The sequence below is a fragment of the Gallus gallus genome, chromosome 1 (genome assembly GCF_016699485.2).
Source record: "Gallus gallus isolate bGalGal1 chromosome 1, bGalGal1.mat.broiler.GRCg7b, whole genome shotgun sequence".
Lineage (NCBI taxonomy): Eukaryota > Metazoa > Chordata > Aves > Galliformes > Phasianidae > Gallus > Gallus gallus.
Window position 1 is genome coordinate 57,081,430 of NC_052532.1, and position 22,366 is coordinate 57,103,795.

General features: G+C 43.2%; 1 protein-coding gene across 1 annotated transcript in view; it reads left to right on the plus strand.

Moving 5' to 3' along the window:
• The window catches only part of TMEM178B (transmembrane protein 178B), a 211,282-nt gene that overhangs the window by 1,156 nt on the left and 187,760 nt on the right, over window positions 1-22,366 (plus strand). The gene's annotated exons all lie outside the window — the stretch shown is intronic.

The window sequence follows — 22,366 nt, forward strand, 5'->3', positions numbered from 1 at the left end:
TGCCTACAAAACGTTGCATTAATTTATTAGGAGTGTTAGGAGTCATTTTCTTTTGGAGTGGAGATGCATCTGTCTGCCTGTAGCATTTTTGTGCTGTTCTTTTTCTAGTCTTCTGGTCCTCCTCTTTCTGTTCTCCCCAAATGTGACAGCTGAAGACGATGGTCAGTTTGCCTCAGATGTCTCTTTGATCTGAAGTACAGCAAGAGGAGATACGCACAAACCCCTGTCTATACATCCCATCCACACAACGTTTATGTTTTTGCGAGATGACTGGGATTCAGTAAAGGATGACAGCATCTTTGCTGCCCACAGCATGGTTACTCCAAACAGCAAAATAACATTTCCCTCCCATGGTTCTTCTGTGGCATTCAGATGGTTCTCCAGGGGTTTATTTCCATCACGGTGAATTTGTTGCTTCTTACACTGTATTCTCTCCCAAGCTCCCTTGGTAGCCTGTGTTGACTCCCTTTTCAGACTGTGCATGCAGAATTGTTGCTTAAGTGGGGTATGCTTTCACATGCACTTGCCAACGTATGCCATTTAGTTCCATATGTGTTAAAGGGAGTCATACTCAGCTCTGTCTAGCTGAGGGCGTGGGCTTGCCGTGGATCACTCTGCCATGTGCACTTTCTGTGCTCGTGGCACAATCTGAGAACTTCAACCTTGCCAGCGGGCAAACATCTCACCAGAGAACTCCTTTGCCAAATAAAGTTTCAATTACAAGAGAGGTTTTTTTATGTGTTGAAATAAGTTAGCCATTCCTCATTTACCGCCCACCTCGTCCTGGACTCAAGAATATCTGGAAGCTGATGAGATTGCTTGGTGATGGGTTGTGTGCAAGAGCAGCTCTGTCAAGTGTTAGTGATAGACAAAACGGGGCACCTTACTTTGAGGTGGTTCAACATGGGAGAGGATAGTCTTCGGAAGATGCTGCCACTGCTGTGTGTGTGGTGAGCCATCCTAAATGCACACCGCTTCCTGGGCTTGGAATGGCGCGTGGCCCTGTGCTCCTATCTCTGGTTGTATGCAGGTGGACAGAAAACCGCTGCCCGGGGTTGGTGCCCCGGAGTCAGGAGTGCTCAGACAGTGGTGTCTTAGGGCTTTCTGTGGATGCTTTACAAACAAGTTTGTAGTGTGTTAAGAGAAACTTGAAAGGAGGGACACTCATAACGCTGAACACCAATGGTGGTCTTTTTGGAGGAAGGGTAAGTCTCAGTTATGCTGAAGAGTCGCATGTTTACATCACTGCTGTAGAGGTGGGCTGCTTTGGCATCTTTGGGTTAAGACACAGGAGAGCAAATATAACGTCAGCTTGGTAAGTGACAGCTTCTGACTCGCTCACATATAAAACCAAGGATAGTGGTATTATCAGATTGCTTATGCACTGTAAGTTAGCAGCTAGATCAAAAAGAATGAATGGATTTTACTCTTCCTTTAGCAAAAAGTAATGTAAAATACCACCTATTAAGAATGCCTGTAAGCTGGAATCTCTGAACTAGAAATTTGATATGTGCGTGTTGGAGCTGTCTTTATGAGGGGAAGCAACTAGTGTCCCTGTTTCCTCCTAAGGACAGATATCAGACATTCCTTTACGATCCACAGCTGTATGGTGACAGTGAAATAAGTACATCTGCCGCTGCTGTCAGATGTTGAAAGCAGTTGTGTGTTGCAGCGGAGGCAGGTGTTTGTGGTTCATCTCGGCAGCACCACGGTGCTCGTCTCGCTTGCCTTCCATGCCAGACGCTCATCTGGAGTTGGAGATTGCAGGGGTGGTGCTTGGGCAAAGCATGCCTGATGTGAATGTGAAGAACTGCAAATGTGCTGTACCTGTAGTCATCAGATACCCTGACTGGAGTGCGTCGTCTTGTACTGATGAAATACCTCTCTGTGTAAAACCAGAGCTCCAGGGCAAATGGTCATTGATACGTGGGCCTTTTACCCTCCATCCTTTGCCAGCTGCTAATTTAATATGGCACACCTCTTATGGAACTGGATAAACTAATGTGGGTTCTGGCCCCAAATATTGCATATAATGCTACATGTAATTGAATGGGAATGCTATTAAGTTTCCTTTTTTTCTTTCTTTTTCTTTTTTTTTCTTTGTAAGCTGGACAGAAGCTAAGTGATCCATTTACTCAGAGACACACTTTTCCCTAGGCAAAACTTCCAGTTTTGAGAATGGTAGATTTGTCTATCAAAGGATAATAAAAAATAGTCATTAAGAGCCTAACTAGCTTTGCAAATACCCTGCAGTTATTCTGCTTGTGAACTCTGCTGAAATTAATACAAGCTGTAGGCAATGGCTTGTGGCAGGATCAGGCCCTGTGCTATTTGGCAGTATTCTGATGCCAGTGGTTTTAAAAGCCAGTTCTGTTTCTGAAGATTCTGGGTCACTACTGGAATTCTATTCTGTATCTATTAAATTTCTTGTAATTAAAACATTTATGTTAGTAATACAGTTAGACAAAAAGGCAATGAATAAAAACAAATTTTTACAAGTGAGTGTACCTGGGGAGAGGCAGACAGATGTAAGGACCCAAAGGCCTGGAGGATATTCCAGCACTGCGTCAAAAGGAGACAACTAATTTGTTCTCTTTGTTATAACTGAAAACAAAACAAAATGTACAGAAGATACATAAGCTGCAATCAATAAAGAAAGTACTGGAGCCGAACGTGCAAACCCAAGGCTCAGTCTTGCTAACTTTTACTCACTTGAATAATGTTCATTCCTGTGAACAGGCTATTCAGACTGAGGGGAAGCGCTCGTGCAGAGGAGGGCCAGCCAAAGGAGGAGCATATGGGGCTGATCCTGTGATTCTGCCTTGATGTCTGATGGAACCTTTTAACATCTTGGGACCAGAGTTTTGTTCTTGATAGCTGAAGCCCTGAGCCAAGGAATGCTGGCCCTGGTTTTGTTCAGTGCAGTGCTCTAGGCTTCTTCTGATACTCAGATGTCTGCACGATCTCCTCAGTGAAGGAAATAGCCCTGCTGCTCAGTGTCCTTTTGAACATAGTGTTTTCCATACCCTGTTACAGATGCTGGCTACCTTTCTGCCACTGAGTTTCTAGCAAAAGCAGCATTCCTTCACCCCACCAAAAAATTCCAGGGAACCGAGCACCTCCAGCACTGTGCGTAGAGAGGTTTGAAGTGCAGGTAAGCATCCATTCACAGCAGGAGGAAGGAAGAGGTTGTTTCCTGCCTTGGCAATCACCAGCTCACAATGCCTTGTGTACAACTTGTAGTGACCCAGAAAATAAACCTGTGAGCCACAGAGTCTGTCCGCACCATTGCTTGGATTGCAGCGTTGCTTGGATGCTTTCCTGTTCTAGTTGAGAGGGAAACAAGAAAGGATAAAAAGAAATTACATCATTTAATTATAAAGGTACAATAAAGTACACAGAAAAGTTGCACAATAACCAGAGACTGTTCTATTGAGACAATTACTGCTCAGAGGACCTTGTATCTCTCTTCTGGAAGACTGCCAGCTAAACCTGCCTGTGTGGGGCTCTGCTGCCTGCCACTGGAATCCAATTTTATTTAAAAAATTTTACAATGACCTTATTATTTCAACTCCCTGTTTACCTTCCTTCCTCCCCACGGCCCATGGAAGTCATAGTAAATCCTATTTTTAAAACACTTTATTGCATGTATACTCAGACGCATGCCACCATCAAGAAGAAGAGAAACTAATTCCTGTGCAGCCTATCTCCAAACCAAACAGTATGCAAGATTTCTGGGATGAAAGCCTTCTCTGTTCTGATTGTCAGATGCGTGGCGCAATTGAGGAAGAAAGGCTTAACGAGACTACTCCAGCCGTCACGAGGGATTATTTATACACAATTGGGAAAGCCTGAAGAGAGGCTACTTGCATCTATCTCAGATTTATTTCCATAAAAGTACTCACAATACCTTGCAGTTCCGTAGATTTCAGTTTTAAAACGCAGTGTTTTTGCCAGACAAATTAGGACAGTCGGCTTTTTGCATATGTTCTTCACACATTTAAAGAATGTAAGTGCTTAGTTTATGTGTTTGAAATCCCACTGCATGTACTCATTAGAAAAAGGACTTTTTATTAAAGAACAGGCCTGGAGGCTTGGAGGCCTGGAGCCCCCAGTACGAGAAAGATGCAGAGCTCATGGAACAGGTCCAGCGGAGGGCCACTAAGATGATCAGAGGGCTGGAGCACCTCTCCTATGAGGAAAGGCTGAGAGAACTGGGCTTGTTTAGCTTGGTGAAGAGAAGGCTCCGGGGAGACCTCATTGTGGCCTTCCAACAGTTGAAGGGAGCGTATAAACAGGAGGAACAACAGCTGTTTATGAGGGTAAGACAAGGGGGAATGGTTTTAAACTGAGACAGAGGAGGTTTAGGTTAGATATTAGGAGGAAGTTTTTCACACAGAGGGTGGTGACGCACTGGAACAGGTTGCCCAAAGAGGCTGTGGATGCCCCATCCCTGGAGGCATTCAAGGCCAGGCTGGATGTGGCTCTGGGCAGCCTGGTCTGGTGGTTGGCAACCCTGCACATAGCAGGGGGTTGAAACTCAATGATCATTGTGGTGCTTTTCAACCCAGGACATTCTATGATTCTATGATTCTGTGACTTTACTGAAGTCTTGGTTATGATCCTCACGATGTCAATAGTGAGTGTTCTATTGAATGTGGTGATGAAGCAAGTTCAGGCCTTTAGTGTTTCCTTTGAGGTTAAAATGGTCTCTGCACGGAAAGGCCAGCACAAGGTCTATGCCCCATTCTGTCACAACAAGATTCTGCTGGAAGGATTGGCTAAAATTTAATCAGAAGGTATAATTTCAGTTGCACTTTGGGGCTAACCAAGTACTTTGCCTCACCACTTTCAGTGACACCGCTGTTCTTAGTCTGTGAGCGCAGAAGGAACAATTCATTAAGAAGCATTTTTACCACATGTAATGAGAACTTGACGCGTTCCTCTGACACATCTGAGATAATTAGTTTGATAATACATATCTGCTAAAAATACTAAGAACATACATGTAATTTATCAGAGCTGCGACTGTTTTTAGTCATGCTGTTTTAAAGAGCGAATTTCAGTCAAGCTGTTGGCTTTCAAGCAGAATTGTCAGTGAAGACAAATGGAAATTTTGCCTGAGTAAAAATGACGGGATCGTGCCCTTCTCAACAGAAACTGGTATTTGCAGAGCTGCCTGCAGGACTGCATGCTTAATTCCCATTCACTTAACAGAGCATCCCAATCCTTTTGAAGAATCTCAGCATTTTATCCCTCCTGCGTGTTAGTTAAAAACTTTCTAAAAAATGTGAAGGAAAGACTTAATAAGAGTGCAGATGTGTTCCATTTACTGTAAAAATAAACATATACCAAGAAAGAGTATTTAAATAGAGATGAAATGGTTTTGTCAGCTCCAAAAATCCATATTAATATTGCTTTTACTCATTGAAAAAGTCTTTCTGTGCACTCAGAATAGCTGTTTAAGAGTAGAGTGCATTCATTAACTATTGCAGTGCCAATGAAAAGATGTGGAAGAAGACTTTTTGTCTCGTATGTTCTGCAAAAAAATAATGATCATCATTTATAATGTAAGTTACTTAATGGCTCATTGCTAATCAAGTGTTGCTGGAACCCGTGAGTACATATTCACATCTTTAAAAGGAAAAGAAAGTCAGAGATGGTGTTTTTTAGTTTGTTAAGGTATCAATAAAGAAAGAATGCGGATTCCAAAATCCAAACACACTTAACGAATCATTCAAAATAGCATCCACTTAAAAAAAAGAAAAAAAAAGAAAAAAAAAAGAGTGTAAATGGACATATTTTCTCTGCAGGAGGAAATCGGGCTATAAAATAGAAATGTCTCCATTTTCTCTCTAATAATGCTTAATTCTTCCACAAATAAATATCCAGTGCTGCCCAGCTGAGCCAGCTCAAATCACAGTTCTTTGTAGGTAACTACCAACACAGGTGAAAAGAGGTAATGTTGGAGTTAAGGCAGGGCTTACAAAGCCAGAATTCAGTCCAAGCTCTACCATAGTGTTTCTTCATGACCTGAAGCAAATGACTTAATCTCTTGTACCTCAGCTCGGCAGCAGTATAATAGGGATTCTGTTCATTATTATTAATATCAGTTGGAGTTCTACCACAAGATTTATGAGCCTTAATCATGGATCAGAAATCACGGAGCAGAAAAACGTCCCTGTCCTTTTGACATGTTGCTGCACTTTAAATATTGGAGAGTAATGCACCCTGTGAGATAGTACAAGGAGATGACAAAGTAATTATATTCAGCATGACCGGTAGTGGTTTTAAAACATCAGCAGGCTACCCACATTTCTGTAAGCACCACAAAATGCAGGATTCCTAGAAGGGCTGTAAAAAAGGGTAATGAATAGGAGGTGCAGATGCTTACAAGATTGTCTTCCAAAGACTGAGGGATGGCACCAACAAAATCATGGGTCATGTCTTCTTGAAAAATTAATAAGTAGTTGATGGGGACTGACCTCTTCGGCTGACTGTAGGAAGAAGTTGACATTTCCCTAATGAAGACAAATAGATTGCACTAATGAGATAGACAGTTATTGGGATGGCAGTCTATGGCTGCTAGGAGAAATGACCTGGTTAGACTGGGGGGTTTGGAAAAAGATATTTCTAGCAGCATCCTGAATGGTTACATGGAAAACATTTGTAAAGGTCAGAGAAAGAAATATTGCTGTAATAAAGACATGAGATGATGACAGCCTGGATGGAGAAAGATTCTGCAAAAGGGATGTTTAAGGACATCCCTTGGATCTATGGACATAGAGATATGAAATGAATATGTCGCTCAAGTTCATTACAACAACGAAGACAGTCACACATTCAGCTGTGCTGATTAAGAGAAGAATTACTGATGGGGACATATAGTAAAGAAAAAGAGACACCAACATTGAGAACTTTGTTCTAGCTATGATATGTTTAGTTTCTTATATCTATGATGGAGCGTTAGAGAGACTGTGAGTATGGACAAGTCTGCGTTAGAGAAGTGACTCTGTAAACTGCTGCATGAAGATGGTAGTGAAATCCACATTTATGACAGAAACTACCGAGGAGAAAAATAGAGGGAGAAAAATCCCATGGACTTCACTGAAGAGCAGCAGAGCAGGGAGCTGGGGAAGAAAGGTGTCTTCTGGAGAATGTTCAAATGAGCACATTCAAAGGTGGTGCAAAAGAAGTGAATAATGTCATGATAGCTGATGAAACACATGATCTCAGCACAAGAGACCGCTGGAGATAGCTGACATGCTGCAGCTGATGAGAACAGAGGATTCAGAGTATGCTGAAATTGTGTAGGCTAAGTACAGACATTGGCAGCATCAGCTTCGATGGAGGGAAAGCTGCATGGAACTGGGAAGCTCAGCCTGGGAGTGGTGAGGGGCTCCAGATGGGATCTGAATTTGCAGTATTTAGAGTGGCTGGTGATGAAAGGAAGGAGAGAAAGCAACGTGACACTTGGAGAGAAAAATAATTGCTTTGAGGAGAGAAAACTTCGAGAGGAAAGAGATTGAATGGTACTTGTGTTATGAGAGCAAAGAGGCAGAGGGCTGTGCGAGGTCAAGGAGAGAGTGAATGAGAAGACAAGAATGACCATAAGGAAGGTCAGGAGGTAGAAGAAGACTGACTCAGTGGCAAACAAATTAAATGAAAGAAAAGAGCTGCATAGGAGGTTTTTCATCTGTGGGAAAGAATAAAGAAGGAGTGGTAGGAGGGGAAGAGGGAACAGAAGGCAAAGCTACTGGAAGAGGAAGATCATAGTCATTTTTCTTGTGGAAGAACTGGATGAAATTCTGTGCAACAGCTGAAGCGGGGGCTGGAGGAGGTGGGAGGGTCTGAGCAATGAGCCAAACGTGGCAAAGAGGTGACGATGGCTGCGAGGCTGGGATTTAGCTGAGTTGAGCTGGAGCAGTAAACTCAGGAGAAGAGCAGAACTGAATGGGAAAAAAATGCATTTATAGCAGAGAGAGTTAGCAGGCAGTGGGATTCCCATTAGTGATGCTCTACTGTGTGAGACATAGCAGAGAGCAGCTGCTATGAGTCAGTAGGGATTTGGGATTGCAGGGTAGAAGTAGATAGGGAAATGCAGAGTAAAAGGTCTATGAAGGAGTGCAGCACAGATCAAATCAGCACGTGAAGAAGGAAATAAATGATAAAGAGGGTGATATAGAGGTCTGAGAGCAGGCAGGAAGTCCTTAATGCTGATCTGAGGTGATACAAAGGCCAAACAAGTTTAGTGTGACTGTGGTGGCCGCTGGATGTTGCAGAAAGAGTCCAGATGACGGCCCAGGTGGTGGAGCAGGAGGCTCAGGGAAAGTGAAAGGTCTGGTGTGAAGCACAGGGCCTGGTGTGAAGCCCTGTGACTGAATAGGTCAAACAAGGATATTGGTTGAATGGAAGAGACACTAGAACGTAAATATGAATGTACAGTGCTTGCCTCTATGTTTCCACTAATCAATACACATCTTTTAATACGTAAAAAAGACTTTATAAGCACTAAATATGAATATTTTTGTTGGTACTTCTGCTTTCTGTTCAGTGGTCATTTAATGTAAAATGTAAAAACTACAGCCAACCAAAACCACAATAGCAGAAAAAGTTCAGTCAAGTGTTAAAGGTGTAAATTAAGGTCACTATACTGATTTCTAAGGAATGATGCTGATTGATTGTAACTGATGATCCAATTATATTGCTCTGCCTTAGCTACTTTAGTGGTTCCCTGTTTGAGAGTATCTGAATACTGCATGTTGTGATTGACCATAAAGAGTGGGATTATCCTTGTTTTACACCGAGGATTGTTGTCCAGCGATGTAAATATATCTTGCAGGGCTAAAGTTGACACTGGAAAGAAATTTTCCATTATTAGTCCTTTTTCTATTTACCAGTACTCAGGATTACCCAGTTCTGCTCAATGATATTTCATAGTGGTTAAGGAGATAGGCAGGAACGTTATGCTGTTCAGAGAGAAAAAATAGCCAGCTAACAGGAGCAGGGGAAATTGAAAAAACTCAAATAGCTTAATGGGCTCAAATTGGGAAGCTGGATAATTTCCATCTCTGAGTACTGAAGGATATGATATGTGACATTGCAGGTCCAATAGAAAGGATATTCAATAAATCTGTCTTATTAAGATGGTACAGTAGGACTGAAAAGTAGCAAATCTATATTTAAAGAAAAGGAGAAAAGTTGTCTGGGCCACAGAGGACCTTTTAGTTTAATCATAATAATACTAAACAGAGTTTAAAGTAAGTTCTAAAGGAAAGATTAATTAAACACATGGGGGAAAAAGAAATATACATGCAACATATGTTTTTGTATGTGAGGTGTGCCAAACCACCCTGATATATTTTGCCAGGAAGATAACCAGTTTTCCAGAAAAGAAAATGCAGTAGACCTAACATATTGGGATCTGGGGAAAGGATTTTATATTCTACCCCTGAGGAAACAATTCATTACAATGGTAAGGTAATTAGAACACAGTTTACAGTGTGCTTAAGGAACTGGCTGAAGGAAGCCAACAAGTGTGGAGAGAGAGAGTATTAAGATGAAGGAAGGTTGTTTAATAATGTCATCAGTGATACTGGAGCAAGGTTTGCAAGGTGATAGCTCTCATTGGCTTGGACGCAAACAGAAGGACATTTGCTGCTGCCACAAAACAGTGGGGCATCAACAAGAGAAAGGAGACCTGGAATTTCTGTGCAAAAACCTGGACGATCTTGAGGATAAGTTGGTAGTAAAGATGCAAATCAAGTCGTGCAGTAAGAGAGTAACAATGTGAAATTTCTTTTCAGTGTGAATGTTTGATCCTTAAGGACAGGTTTATATTATTGTGCAAATACACCCCATATTGCATACTGAAAGGCTGGTCCCCCAGGCATCTGGACTGGGGGAGTTCTGGGGCTCAGGTGGGCCCCTTCCTGTCTGGGTACTGCAGTGGATTTCCTTCAGGGTGGGAAAGGAGTGTGCCTGAATCTCACCCAGTGTGCAAGTGAGATGTGAGCACAGAGTACAAATTATGGTGGACAAGGGGCTCATGGGGGTGCACCTGTCCTGTAGTGCGGGCACAGTGGGACAGCCATGATCAGCGCAAATCAGGTGTGGCTGAAGAGCAGTGCTGGTGTGATGTCTCAAGTAAGAAATGTTAAAGTCATGTTACAGTCTTCACTATTCAGCCACCTCCGAGAAGGATGAATTCAGGATAGGGAGGATCCTATCCTGATCTGAAGCAGATCCAGAGTGAGGCCACTAGCATGAAGAGAGGGATGAAAAGTCTGTATACAACAGTAAGTGTTACCCAGAGGAGAAGGGGTTAAACCACTGGAGATGGAAGCAGTGTTTAAGCTAGGAACATAAGCAAGAAAACACTGTGGGTGAGGACCATGAATAGGCTGAAATCTGTGCTGAAGTGGGATTCTGGAAGGAGTGATGAGGGCACAGCACTTCTAACAGGTTTTAAGGATGAAGATGGATATATTTAGGAGGAAGGATTATATGATATACTTTCCTGCTGTGCAAGAAAAACGAACACGGATAGTCCTTTCTAGTACCGTGTCCTTGTGAAGCATGTCATAGGACTGTGAAGGATTAATTTGTTATTACTATTAATTCCTCTTTTTTTTTCCCCAAGGAAGGGCATATTCAGCTCTACATAAAGCAGGATCTGATGGAAGGAGTGTTTGTCACTGGGTGTCTGACACCAGCCATGGTTGCCTGGTGAGTGGGAAGGGACCCAAGACAAATCCAGCTGCATCATCCCAGCTGCTTTGTCTCTTTCACCTCGGTCTGAGCCGCACTTCATTTCCTTCCAGTGACACCCCTCACATCCATGAAGGATCATGGGCGATGCCCGTGTGCACTTAGTGCATATATGTTTTGTCTCTTTCCTTTAGATAATGCAGTTGCTAGAGTCTTTGTTTCCTGACTTCCTCCTCTGCTCTCGTATCCTGCTGCCTTAGCTTAACAACAGCAAAGTCCTGCCGGATTCTCAGCCATATGTATTCAAAACCAGAGGAATACAGAGCCTTAGACTTTCTCCTTTAAATAGTTTATATAATATAAAATAGAAGCTATGGTGTTTTCATACTATATTTAAACACCCAGGATTGCTGGCAGCAGTGGAATTATACTCTTATTTGCACATATTTAAATTGCCATGAGATGCGCATTTCAATTCACAAAATGTTCAGCCATTTGGCTGGCAGTGCTGGGATGGTTTCCTCATAGTGGGAAGGATTTTGTCAGGGACTACATGGATTTGTGAGGGCTGATGGCACCAGCTCCTGGTTGGTTGTGCACTTGTGTGTGCGTTAGCAGAACACAGTTCTCACCAGTCTTGGGGAAAGGGGACAGAAAGGCCCCAGAGCAGTAAAAGATAGGGAACATCACTGGAATTGCATTTGGGGGTACAATTCTGCTCCTAGAAAAGGGGAAAAAATGGCTCCATCAGTCAGGGTGGAGCAAGACAAACTGGGATGCTCAGTATGTCTGGAGATCTGGGGACCTTGCCCAGTCCAGCAGCAGAGCTGTCCTCTGCATTGCTAGAATAAACTGCTCTCTTCTGGAAGCCTCGTGTTTGTGGAAGAGAGATGCTGCAGTAAGCTGCTACGTACTGCTGAGGATTTGAAGCAAGGGGTTTCTATGCCTGTTGATGTTGACTTGAGCTGTCTGTCCTTTTGATGTGGAATAGTCTTTTGTATCCAAGAGGGAAAAGGACTGCTTTGTACCTGGTATCCTGAGGAGCCTGCAGTTCCAAATATCGTAATTCATTGCTCCTAGTAGGGAATAGGAAGGGTTGCCACGGACTGCCAGGGGTGACTTCAGGCTTATGGGGATGGGTGTGCTGCTGTACAGCCTGACATTGACCCCTGTCAGCTCCATGCCTCTCTGTGATGAAGTGGCTGCAGGATGGACTTGTGCAGTGTCTTGACCTCAGGACTGTGAAACTTATTTCTGGGACAAGCACAGGAACGTGTTTCAAATCTGAGAGAGGTGTTCCTAAATGAGGTTTCATAGGAAAAAGAGAGGCAACTTGTTTATGTGTCTTAAAGAGAAGTCGGGGAAGGCTGCTTGAATGGCTGGCAGTAGGAGAGATGCAGCCAGTGTAAGGTCTGGCGTCATGTGATGGTACTACAGAGATGGCTCCCGTTTCCTCCCAGCATTCCCCTCTTAACCCTGCAGTGAGGAACCTGGTCCTGTCCTCACCAGTGTTCCCTCACACGTGAAGCTGGCGGCACATCTTTCCTCCTCTTGCTCATCAGTTACTGTTAGCATCCCGCCTGTGATGCAGCAACTAATTGCCTTGTCAATTCCTTCAAGTGAAGAAGAAGCAGTAGGAGCAGACAGACTCCTCAGCAACAAATTTTTTTTTTCTTGTGTGTTTCCAAGAATACCACTGCAAAGAGAGAAAATGGGGAAAGAAGCATTATTTCTCTTGCCAGAAAGTTGCCCACAGTGCTGAGGCATGGACTTTAGGTCTTCAGGCCCAAGCTCTCCTTCGCTTGCTGCTGGCCTGGCCTTGAACCAAGCGCCTGTGGCATCCCAGCCACCTCTACGCTGCTGCCTATGGTAATGTTACCATATTTCATATGGAGTGTAGTATTTGCCTGATGGGATTGGGATGACTAGGACATGCCTTCTCTAAAGATTCTCCCCTCATTTGAATGTAGGTCATTATGTTTCAGGAGATCCCAGACCTGCATTTTGAGGGCTGTTACTTGATTGCTGTGGTGTGATGGAACATTTGTACGTATGCCCATCTTGCTGTTTGATCTGCAGCCTTCCTTCAGGACAGGAGCATATCACTCTGCATGGCATTGGAAAAGGCCACATAAAGTTTCTGGGAAATTGGTGAAGCCTGGTTGGTGAATGAGTGGAGAGCTCATCACATGTGTCCATGACCCCATCAACATGACAATGTATTAACAAGGGCCATGGAGGTCCACAAACTGCGCTGTGCGGTAATGCGGTTTCACAGCTATAGCATTTATCACAGAATCTAGCCTGTAAGGCAGGTCAGTGCTCCTGAATTCAAGCTTTCATTTGAGAAACTTTTGCTATCCATCACAGTTATAACAATGACCTTCAAAGCTGACATCACAGTTTAGGCATCTGGCGCAGATATTTGAACCAGATTGTAGAGCTCTAAAAATCTGGTTGTGGATGGAGGAAAGTGGTTGGAAGTTCTCTCTAAAGTCATTAACAGTTTATTTTACCATCAGCCTGTTCCTTCTCAAAGGCTAATATCAATTATTTTTCCTTTATTTCTAAAGGCCTGGGAGCAGAGAAGTTACTCCTCTGACATTTCAGTTGCTGTATATTGCTCTGTGTGTATATATATATAGTGTATATATATAGTATATATTGCTGTAAAGAATATGGGGAAAATATTTACATGAACCATATAATAGCTAGAATTTACCTACCATGAGTATCAATGTAGTTTCAAAGGATTTAAGAAGACATATTCTCTTCCTTGCTGTTTGATATTTTTCTACTGATGTATTTATTGTCTTTGTAGCTTTATCACCTACTAACTGATGTATGGTTCTATACACTGTCTTTCAACTGTGCTTGAGCTTTTTGGTAGACACAAAAAATGATTCTTTGTTTACTCATGATTCTTGTGGTCCTCTTTAAAGGTTTAGGAAGGTAGGAAAGAGGTACTTCTGTAGTTCTCATGGCTTTACAAATACCTTTACTGAAATGAAGCAGAGATGTGGTGTCTCCCTGAGCATTCAGGCAGCCTGAAAAAGATGGCTTGGCAAGGAGATCGCTGGAGTTGTGGCTGATCTCAGTGGAGCATCACATTTCAAGCCAGAAGATGAGACTTCAACCTCAGTGATGAAGGGAAGATCGGTGTGGGAATAAACCACTGGGACTGAAAGCCTGGAGCTGTAAAGCAAATAACACGAAGACAAAATTAGAGGAGAGGAAGAGAAGAAAGGAAACACCAGTGAGCTGAGAGAGCAGGAGCTGGAAGGGAAGCAGGTCTTTTGTTGAGATTTGGCCTTAAACAAATATGGAAATTTTAGCAGATAGATAAAGACTGTTTCCCTTTTGGCACTTAGCAAATGGCACGTTTGGGGAAGGTGTGGGGAGACCCTGAACTCCAGCCTCACCTGTGAACCAGATGTGCTGTGAGCTGAGAGCACTCTTGCTGTAGGATGAGCAAGAAGACAGCAGTTACTTTTGTAAACCTGTGAGCAACCTTGTGAATCTTGAAAGGGTAATTTCACCTGCTGCTTACGGCTGTGCAGAGCTTTCTTCAGGGCAGGTCTTTCAGTAGTGCTCTTTTGATCAAGTTTCCCTCTAGAAACTGCAGCAGGAGCCAGAATCCTTTGGAAAGCCCTCCATATAAATATCTTGTTTAGTTAGTCTAATAAAGGTATTACTAACGGCACTGCTTTGAGGATTTATTGGGGGATTTCAGTAAGACAGTGTTAGCAGTGGAATTATAGTCATTCTCTGGTAAGACCTTGTCAATGCGAGAGAAAATAATGCTGATCCAATCAGAGATATTTTGCAGGATCAATGTAATATTCCTCCGCATAATCACAACTGAAGGATTATGGGGCTGTACCGGGAGTGACAAAGGATCACTTGACAGATCACAGCCTCATTTGCTCTCCTTGTTTCAGCTGGTAAAGCATAGGAAGGTTTTAAATGTGCATTTATAACCCTGTATCTTAAATAAACCTGGGCTCTGTCTGAAAATAACAGACATTATTTTCAGTCTATTGCCTTTAAACAATATTTTAGGCTATTTCTGCATTTTTCCTAGCTGAGCCATACAGGAGCATCTTGGTGTGACCTTGAGACAGTTCCCCCTGCACTGAGGTGGTCCATGTGCATGAAAGGGGAGAGGAGGCCTGCGAGGAGGCAAGGAGGAGGAAAAGGCAAATCGATATGCAGCACGAACCTTATAGCCCAAACCTCATCAGGAGCCCTAAATACCTTGGTGTAATTGAGCTTTTGGTTAACCCAGCAGTTCTTACTAGGGGAAATGAGCATTACTGATCACTGTGAATTCAGGCTCAAGAATGTAGCATATTGGCAATAATTGATAATAAAACAAGACCTCCTCATTACTCATGTTGCTATCTCTGCATTTTTCAAGATCCCCATCCTGCTCTATTGCTTTAATGACAGCTTTGTCACATGTGGAGATCAGTCCCAAATCGCTCTGCTGGTTTCAGGTACTCAGTGTTTCCTGACTTTGGTCAGGCTCCTCCTGCTGAGGAGGAAGAGCAGTAAGTTTGATAGCATCACCTCATGTGACTGACTGTCTCCTTTGGGTTTGCACGTGCATCTCAGTGAATGATAAAAAGGGAAAACTGTGGCCAAGGCGCAGAACAATGGCTCAGATTGCTGATAGTATCAGAGGCCGTTCAAACTCCCATCTTGTGCTTGCAGATCATTTCAACTGCAGGGCTACAAAAATCATTTGGGAAAGAGAAAATGGCTATTACAAGTGACACATAGAATTAGGTGGGATGCAGCTCTGGTGAAAATGAAGCAGGGATCAGCTTGTTTCTGTTAGAGACAGGGCTAGATAACTGAGCAAGTCCCTTCTGCCATCATAGGCAGGACATTGCCTGTAGCGAGGCAGATAGCGTTGCCAGGCAAGCTGTGGCTAGCAAGGGGTGCGAGAGGATGCAAGAGCACGTTAGAGTCAACCCCTTCACAGGAGCTCAGGCTAGGGAAAACACCCCTGCTGTTCTACTGATGAATGTTTTCACAGGACCCATGTAAATCTGCCCTGGAAGTTGCCATGGGTCTGGCACCGTGGCTGGCACTGACATAACAGTACAGGCTCAGCTCGCCAGCATCATCAAGTGCCATTATTTTTGTTTCTTGCTGCCTGCAATAATCAATGACCTGACTGCTTCTTCAGAATGCAGAGCCGAGAAGTAATCTGTTGGAGTAATCATTTACAGTATCAGCTCTGCCCACCACAGCCCTTGGATGTATTTATATCCTCATAATTCATGGCTGCCTGTCAGTTGTTCTGTTGGTGAGCGTGTAAAAAAATCCATATTAAAAGAATGTTGAGGGTTCTGACTTAAACCTGGAAAAGCATGACAAATCAAAGTAAACCTACTGATAGCCTGTTCTTCTTGCGTGAATTCAAGATGGACCCTTATCCTGGATTTTCACTCATAACTCTCAGCATTGTAGCCCTGGTGAGCCTTCTCAGACCATTGATATTTGTGGACCATGCGTATTTCCATGTTAGGGGATACATAGGCATCTGATGAGCATGCAGATGTAATTTGCATCTTAAAATAATCTTAAATGAGCTCTCATGTCTGCAGTTGGGCTTTGAGAGGATCTTGTTCCCTGGAGTTAGCCCAGGGCAATGTGCTGAAGATCACACATCGCTTTTACTCTGTTCTTGCTCAAGCAAAGCTGCTTTAAAGTCCAGGAGAGCGAAGTCGATCTTGCTGACTTTGGAAGCAAGCATGCCTTGGACTTCAGTGGGATACAGATTTTGCTAAGCATTAATGCTTCCTCGGAAAAGACCTGAGGAAAAAAATGGAGAAAGGCCTTCTGGACTAAGCCTCCCAGGGGCTTACGAATCAATTCTTGCGCAGGTTCACTGCCATATGAGTCCCTTGAAATATTTTGTTGAGTTGAGCAGGAGATTTGCCCAGAGAAAACGACCTACCTACAATGCGCGGGGCATGTAACGCTTGCAGTTAACGTTATATTTGTTGGTGTAATAAAAGCATGCCACCAATTCAGTCTTGCCAAATTCCACTTGCCTGTTTGGCTGGGATATGTCTGTTTTCCTGAGGAGAATATAAAATGATGTTCATTTGTTTCCTTACTGTACTCTTGGCAAGTGAGTAGATTTTGTGCCCAGGCCAATACGTTTCCAAGTGAATTTTTCAAGGCCATTACTCTGAGCCATTGTTCAGAACATTCCAAAGGAAAATAATCTGAGACTTCTTATCAATTCATGTAACTACCTTTCCAATTGAAAATGCTGTCTTTGCTTAACTAGTCCGGTGTTCCTGTAACACCTCTCTCTCTGCAGAACTTGTTTCTTCTGGAGGAGCTGCAGAAGTCAGTGTTCCTTTTCAGACGTTCAGCCTCTGTCACAAATAAATAACGCAGCTCTTTCTCACCATGCTGTGGTGACCAAATGATTCCTGTTACCTGGCTGGAGATGCGTGCTGTAGCGTTCACCTTGCTGGAATCTTTATACCCATCTCTACACAGCCCCTAAACACAGACCTGCCCATCTTCACGAGGAACTGCAGCTCAGAGACTGTCTGCAATAGATAAGCCGCTATGTATTATTAATTACCCAATTGAAATACCTATAGCAATGATGGTACTATGACCTCTGCAGCTTGATTCCCCTCCTTTTTAAAAACTCCATTTGAATATTACAAATTATTTTAAGCCCAAATTACAAATTATTATTATGCCCAGCCTGGAGGGACTGAATTCCCATTTCACAGCAGCAGAAGTTGGACGTTTGCACATGTGCAGGCTGTGCCACTGTGTGGGATTATTTAGCAAAATGGCCGGTGCAGGAGCAAAATGTGTAAATCAGCGAGTGCTGCGAGAGGAGCACTTAATTGAAGCTTTATCGAGGGCCTGCAGAGCTGACCTCTGAGCAGCTGGCTGGACCGCAGCTGGGATGGGCGGGAGCCAGCAGCCGTTGTGATGCCCGAGCCCATGTGTGCGGAAAGGATTTGCTCGCACAGCTCGGCTGCTTTGCCCATGGGTGGCAGAGCAGAGTGTAGCTAGGGGTGACTTAAATCGTTCGGTTTAACTCACTTAAATTGTTCCTTTCAGCAGAAATCCATAGCTTGAAGTGCACTTTGATGGCTCTGTAGCTGCGTGTGCAGGACTGGAGCTAAATGCCAGACTGTGGGCCACGGGGTCAGCGCAGTGCAAGGGCAGTGCTGGGGCGTACAGTGGCTTGATGGTGAGCTCAGGCCTGAGAAGCTTTGCTTTTCTCACCAGTCTTGCACTGAAGGGGACGATCTAGGCTGTTGCCTACTCGAGCACCTCTCTGTCCTGCATCTCTGCAACAGCACAGACAGACACGGACAAATATAAAATAGTTATAGTAGTTATTTGTCTATTGAGAAATGGATACCACGAGAGGATACGAGCATGCTAAAAAATAGTGTACTGGAGGCCTGAAGGCTGAAGGCAGAAGGAGAAAGAACTGCATAACATTTTGCCAAGCTGGAAATAATGAAAGAACAAGTTAATTTGGAGATAAAACCTAAACATTCCAACAGATAATTGGGAACGTACTGACAGCACTTTACTACATGTCTGCAAAAAGCTGTGGTGCCAGAAGTGAGAGAGAAGACCATGCTGTTAAAACCTACAATAACTTTGCTACGAGGGGAAGAAAAAGTAGCAGGAAATAAAAGCAGTGAATGGGCCTGTTCTCGCAGATAGGAAGAAGAATAGGTGATGCGCTGAAATATCTCACAGTTAGAAACCCAGAACTGTAAAATCTAAGTAGGAGAAGAAGGGCGAGGGAGAAACGCGATGTCTAGCAGAGTCAATAGAGGAAACCACGCACCAAAATCTCTTAAGTAACAGATATTTCAAGTTGTTATTATACACTGTGCAATAACAAAGCATATTAATGGTAGAAACGCTAATGACAGTATCTGTCTTTTACCACATGGAAATGATTAAAAAAATAATGTGGAAATAAAAAATATGTGCAATAATCATTTTTATTCTGCTTGTGGATAAAAAGCTGGGTGAGTTATTCTCAAAAAAAAAAAAAAAAAGAAAAGAAAAGAAAAGAGAAAGAAAAAGAAAAAGAAAATACTTTATTCTTATTCTCCAGCAGCAGTTCAGGCTTTTGGAGCACAGTTAATAAAGTCAGTCGTTTTAATTCAATGGATGTGAAGAAATGGATACCAAGGATACAGGGATACTAAAAGAGCTGGCTAAGGAAATTTCCAGACCCAATTGATATCAGTGATATGAATGGGGTTTTTTTCATAATTGGTGAAATGTCAAAGCCCTGGGAGAAACCCAGCATTATTCAAACTCTTGAATGAAAAGTGTAAATATAGCAAGACCAAAGAAAGTTACGTAGCAGCTGATATAATTAATTAATGCGTTAATAAAGAATTAAATGCAGATACGCTAACTGATGCTAATCAACATGCATTTCTAACAATAAATCTCTACATTAAACTAATTTTTGGTGATAAAGGCAGTGGTGTTGACTGAATATTCCTTCTCTTCTTTCAGGCACTTGACTCAGTACCAGATGACATTTTGATTAATCAGCTACAGAAATCAACACGATGCACATTAGATGGATTAAAAAGCTGGCTGAATTGCAGAGTTCAAAGTGAAATTTTCCGTAGATATAAAATAGATTTGAAGCAGGCTGTTGCTTGTTACAGCTTTTTGCATTAGGCTAGTTACCATTTATTAAAGAACAAGAAGAATACATGATAGAGTTATCCATAAAGTGTACTGATAATTGTTTGGGGGGAGATGATAAATAAAAATGAAAACCGGTTTATTCATTAGAATTGGTCTGGATCTCCGCAAAGCAGACAGAAACAATGTGTACTTTAGGCACATCTGTTTGGGATGTCACAAAGATAAAATTGATCAATCCTAGCATCTGTACTGGAAGCAAATGATTCACCTTGCCTGTGCCTCAGACGACAAGTTGTGGTCTGCTGTTGGCCTAGATGTCCTCGCAAGGCTTGAAGAGCTCAGTCAGATGAGTTTAGCAAAGAGAAGATCCATGGGTGAGCTCCTTGCAGCCTGCAGGACCTGCTTGTGCAATGGCAGCCTGCAGAGAGAGCAGTGCTGGCATCTCGCAGGCACTGGGCTCACTAGTGTAGGCACCAAGGGTTCGGCTTTTATGTATGTCAGCCAAGAGTTCTTCTGGCTTTTCTGAATGCGAGGTGAAACTTGTAGTATTTTTTGTGTGTCAGTACACAGAGTCATAAACACATCCACTTCAAAGCACATATTCCTGTCGTAGTTTTGATAACTGGGTAGATTCAGGCACAGCGATGCAGTAGTCTGGGAGTCCCTGTAACGGAGGGCTGTGTTCTTTTGCTGCCCTGAGATGAAGCCTAGAGGATTTTATCAGCTCCATCGGCATCACGCTGTTTTTACTGTAGCATAATTCAGAGCTGAGTTTCCCCTGGCAGTCAGCATTGCTACCTGTCCCACAAGAAGGGATGTGGTGGGTGATGATGGGAGCAATCATTAAAAGGGGGAAAAATCTATGAGAAAGACAGCAAGGAAGGACAGATGGGGGAAAGCCCTAAGGAACATGATGGGGGTTAGAAAGCAGTAACAGGGAAAAGCTGTATTTCAAACTGTATTTTTATGTATGTGAGGAGAAAAAGGATTTTTTTTGTCCTATGAAATGCAAGAGAACTGTTGGACTAAAGGAGAGATTCAAGAGGGGAAGACTAGAAGGGAAAGCATGTAAATAAAGGCTGGGGAAGAGAAAAGGAGAGGAAAGAGAAACACATTTGTTGGGCATTGTGACCTTCCGTTACACTCACTGAATTATTCATTCTGATATTTGCTGGTATCTTCCTGCCAGCCATTTAGTGTCACGATATAAATAAGAGCAGAGCCCCCGTCACTGCTGGAACCGGAGGGATTTTGATGTTGAACTGCAGCGACGCACCTCCCCCCGTTGCCCTGCCATTAGGTGATTATGAATTATATGCCGAGTGCCTCTAATAACTGAGGGGAAAGGGCTGCTCAGCACATTTGGAATGTAAATCTCATTTTTTTCTCTTTTGTAGGTCATGAAATGCAGCCCTCTCCTAAACCCCCGTGCTCAGATCACAAGCTCCCGCTGTACGTAAATTCCTCAGCCCATCCTCCGCTGGGGTAACAGCTCACCCGATGCTGAGCCCCTCAGCATCCTGCGGGCTTGAGATAAGGTTGCCATTATTATTTTAAATGCGGAAATGCTGCATCACGTCACCAAAATTCCTACGTAGACGTTATACTATTCGGGAAGGCAGACTATTGAAAAACAGAGATCGATGCCGTGTTTCAATTAAAAAGCAGTAACTTAATTTATGTTTTTCACCAGACTGCAGATGGTCACAAGATGCAGTTTTCAGGGAATCAGCACTTAGGAGCCAAAACTTCAGAAGCGTTTACTGCCTTGCCCCTCTGATGTAATCCAAATAACTACATATTCAGGACAATCCCCGTTGAGCCCCATCTGCAGCTCCTGCATCTCCTGCCTTTGGTACCCGTTTTGTAGGAGCAGGCCCTGTGCTGTCCTCTGGGGAGGACAGAGTTGTGACTGTGCTTTACCAGAAGTGAAAGGGAGTGAAGAATCCCTTCATTTCAGGACACAGATGAGCTGAATTCTCTGTTTAATGACTGGAGGCATTCAGTTGTCTTTCAGGTTATGGAGATCAACTTTTGTTACGTATGATATTGACATTATTACAGGCTGCCCAGAGAAGCTGTAGGTGCCCCATCCCTGGAGGTGCTCAAGGCCGGGTTGGTTGTGGCCCTGGGCAGTCTGAGCTGCTGGGTGGCAGCCCTGCCCATGGCAAGGTGTTGGAACTGGGTGGGCTCTGAGGTCCCTTCCAACCCAAACCGTCGTAGAATTTGATGATTCTATTTTGAGACATGCCATTCCGTCTTCATTTCAGAAGAGACAGCAACGTCAACAGTTAAATGGAGAGAAGGGTGGCATAAAAAGAAGTTAAAATGATGTGGTTTTTTATTTTTTATTTTGGGGTATACGCTTTCTGTCTCTGGGGAGAAATTTGCTTTTCTGCAGCACTTACAATAGAGTTTGAGCCGACATGGCACCGAGGCCAGTTCCACCTTATCATGCTCACCCGAAATGTTTGCAGCCCAGCTGAGAATCACGTTGTCTGTATCCCTACAAAAGCTCAGAGATATCTCATTGTTCACAAATTAAGTCTTCCCTGCAAGCTTCCCTGATACTTCAGTTGTCACCACTGGAGAAGGGATGTCGTGTGGGACTCAGGACGGACCATGCAGTCTGTCACCCAGGGGTTTTCATTTGACCTTGCTTGCTTCACTAGTGACCAAAAGTTATTACTGTAAGTGGCTTACGTGAAATGTATTGGTCTCAGTCAATTATTAGCAGACAGTTGTCTGCATTACCAAACCACCATCACAAATGGTGCTTTTTTGGGAAGTCTTAAGCAGAGCCAGGGTCAGTGCTGTTGGACTGAAACCTCAGCAAAAGTGCCCAGAGAACAGGCTTTAAGTTTTGTGCTTATTCATTTTCAGAAGAATGAAAATAACACAAGCTGTAAAATAGCCGTAAAAGCTATTTCGGGCCTGCATCAATGAGAGCAGTCTCTGGGGCTGT